Source organism: Brienomyrus brachyistius, unplaced genomic scaffold (assembly GCF_023856365.1).
Source record: "Brienomyrus brachyistius isolate T26 unplaced genomic scaffold, BBRACH_0.4 scaffold32, whole genome shotgun sequence".
Lineage (NCBI taxonomy): Eukaryota > Metazoa > Chordata > Actinopteri > Osteoglossiformes > Mormyridae > Brienomyrus > Brienomyrus brachyistius.
In genome coordinates this window covers 881237-885183 of record NW_026042307.1, presented here as the reverse complement: position 1 = coordinate 885183, position 3947 = coordinate 881237, and positions in this window count along the sequence as shown.

The following is a 3947-nucleotide window of genomic DNA, read 5'->3' as shown; positions in this document are numbered from 1 at the left end:
CCATGGCTTAGTGTGAAGGGATACAGTACATGGTTAGTGCCAGGCGGAAATGAATATCTTTGATTTTGCATCCATTTGGTAACGTGTTGAAGTTATCTGATGCATAGCAATACATCATTATTTATTTTGAGTCTAATGCTGAATGTTTATTTTGTCATTTTCCACCTATATACACTATGAGTGGCAAAGTGAAATTTGAAAATGAAACTTTTATTCAGCGTTTTAGTCTCAAACAAACCAAAGCTGTTGCATTTCATTGCATTTACATGTGACATGTGGGAGCTGTTCTAATTACATGATAGGTGTGTGTTATTTCTAATAAAACTCTATTTTTGAGTGTTTAAGGGGGCAGTGTGTGGCTCAGTGGGCTAAGCCTGTGTCCTTGTAATCAGAAGGTCGCAGGTTCAAACCCAGCCTCAACACATCTGCGGGTCCTTGAGCACGACCCTTAACCCCCAGCTCCCTGGGCGCCACTATGGGTGGCAGCCCTTCGCGGTCAACTTACTCCACAAAGAGCAAGTTGAGGGAGGTGTAAAGATATAAAGGCTTACAATAATAAATATTTTCGTAACACTTTCTAAGAAGCCCATATTCATGAAACCTAATAACTGTTCTTATAATTCATTATAATGTTCATAAAGTATTATAGACATGGCTATAAATATTTATAAAAAGGTATAACACATTATAGCCACGTTTCTCGTACACTAAAAATGCCCTATGAAGGTCTCATCTATAATGCACTATGAATACCTTCATATTGCATATTAATGGTAGGTATAACAATTATGGATGCATTATGATTCATTATGAAGGTACTTATCAGTGCATTATAGATGAGACCTTCATAAAACATTCATAATTCATAATACACATGGCTGTAATGTGTTCTGCCTTTTTATGAAGTTGTAGCTGTGTTTATAATACTTTATGAATGTATGGATGCATTTATGTTTATGGATGCATTTTATACATTTGAAAGTATGTATAATGCAATATAATGGCTGCTTTAAGTAAAGGTTTTCCAATATTTTTTCCCCAGAAAGGTAGTGTGTCTATTATTGCGGAAGGAATATGCACTTTGTTTTCCGTCTAATATGAATAATATCGACAATTTTTGCCGATATTAGGGGTGCTTTTTCGTGGAAAATATTTAAAATATATGCCTCATTACGCACAGGATTACTGTGGAATATTTTACCGCACAGCGCTGCAACTTAGACTATACCGGATCGAGTATCGTCTCTCAGATGCAAAGATTTATCTCTGTACGTTATAGGCTACCTATCCAAAGTTACAAGCCTGAGATTAATAGGTGTGAAAATCAACTTATTTTGCGTTTGTCGGATTCTCCGGGTTAACAAACAGATGAATATTAAGCCGTTCTCATAAATATTGAGGCGTTTTGATGAGTGGTGTTGACTGGCCTCGAAATAAAACTTCCAGTCGTCTTTGTCCGAGGTCAAGACAAGACCGAGTCAAAATAAAGCCGATTCCGAGAGGAGACCACACGGGTCTCCTGTACTACACCGCTAGTTCTTAAAACAATAAAAACATTACTTTACAGATGTCGGCTTTGGTCTCACAAACAATTTGGACAGTAAATATGTTTAATATTCACCTCTGCCTGATCACGGTTTACATTTGCATTTACAGCATTTAGCATACGCTTTTTTCCAGAGCGACTTACAACAGTCGGTTCTCACTGAAAGTAGGACTATTCGATTATTATGATCAAATATGATTTTTGAGTAGAAATAAATAATAATCAACACATAGGTTGAATATGTGGGGCCCCAACTAGGTCAGGGTGAGAAAATATGTTTTGAAATAGTTTGGGATTTTTTAACCATAGTTTTGCGATCTCAATAAACTTGCCAATTTGCTATTTGCGGCATCACGATAAACAGAAATAATGTTTGTGAGTGCACTTCACGTTCAGCAGCCCAGCTGTCTTGTTTTCAGTTACTAGTGGTGAACTGACACAGTGCCATTATTAATAATATGTATAAAACACATATTATGCATGGTGTGCATTGTCTCCCATATCATATCGTTTAGGTTTATACTTATTTATAAGGTTTATACTTAGGTTTATACTTAATTCTATGTTTTGTATTTTAAACGGACACAGTGCAATTATTATTAGTAATGGACTATTGCAAGAAATCACAAAAGTATGGCAAGGGAACTAACTATTTCATACAATATTTTCTCGCCCTGACCTCTTAGGAGCTCCGTAGTGATATATCATTAATCTGTAACAAATACAGATGATAAGAGTTTTCCAGAGCTATTTATATTTATTGTTTTGAGCTGAACAAATCGAATGGACAAAGTTTACATACATACCACCTACTGGATATACCTAGTCAATTTTCTTGCACATGCGCAGTCGACGCGCAAGGTTTCTGCTAGGCAAAAATCTGGGCTACACGCGCACCGACCGCAGCCGTCCGCAGCCAACCCGTGATGACGATATTTACCTGACGTCCCCTCGTCCGAAACTGAAAGCCCTTGCGGGAAAATGATTATAAATTGGCCTTATGTGCTGCAAGTCTTTTCATGATTCTTCAGGCCAAATCGATCTCTGATTTGTTTCTCAATGTGTGATCCAGCATTTTTTGGCGGTATTCACCAGATACTAATAGTGGGTATTGGATCGGTGCCAACTCTACCTGCCTCATTTTCCCCTCTAGCCCGCCCCAGATGCTCTACAGGCCCTCTGCTTTTTTACTCTAAAATCATTACATTCTGGCTTTTAGTGAAGCACACTCCTGTACAATATCGCCATTGGAGATCTGGCTCCCAACATCATTGTTAAAACTGATAACAGCCAATCCACTTAGTTAGTCCTTTGCCATTGTGGACCTTAAGTATATTTTAATTACATTGAGCTTGGAAAAACTCTGTTCATCTGATGCCACAGTCATAGTGAGAGTACAGAAAATGTGTAGAGTTGCCCCCAGTTTCAGGTAAAGGTCACACGGGTCATTCTGGCAAGCGATCTAATGAACTCATCTGTGGGTGAGGGAGTTCTGGAAGACTATATGGATTGTAATTACACTTCCACATCTGACACTTCTGCACAAGTTAGCATTTTCCTCAGAAGCTGCACTTATCCTTCTGTTTTGTGGCATCAAACAGAGTAAATTTGAACAGAATTCAGAATTTTTCTCTTACATCTCCAGGGGGCTGAAATCTGTCCTCCATAGACTGAATGGCACAGTCCGCAAGAGTGTTGAAAAAGGTTGTTAAATAATGTGTATAAATGACTGTTTCTGCACCAGTTTTCCTACTCTGTATTTTTCTATGTGAAACTCTGTATCATTTTTATTATTTCATTACATTTTCCTAAAATGATTAGCTTGTGCTGTTTCACAGTTTCATTTATTTGTTCATTGTCGGCTAACAAGATACAAATCTTGATTGCGGTCTACCCAGGTACTCCTCGCTAGCACAAATTTTAAAGTTCATATAAACTATCATGAAATAAAACACAAAAAACCACGTTAGTCCAGTTCTTTCTTCTATTCATACATTTTTCCTTTTCCTCCTCTCTGTTCCAGAAACATAAGCACTGTGATGTGTTCTCATCTCATAAATGGGAAGCGTAAACTGCGTAAAATTGCGTCATTTTCAAACTTCGCGCGTTCAAGCTGCAAAATGAGGAAGAGCCGCAAGGGCTCCCCCTGCTGGTTTCTGAGCTCAAAATAGCCGGTTATGTTGCTTTTGCACGTGGCCTGGGGCCATGTGTTATAGGCCACAGTATTCCTGACCGGATAATTGTGGAATTCACTGCGCCCCGATTTAATTACACTTAAATAAATCTTCGTTGATTTAGCTCAGACTACCTTAAATCCTGCTCAGCAAAAAAATTTCCTTCGTGATATAGGCCCTGGGCATGCATCGCACCTGATATAGCCTAATTGTTGTTGTTCTTTCTC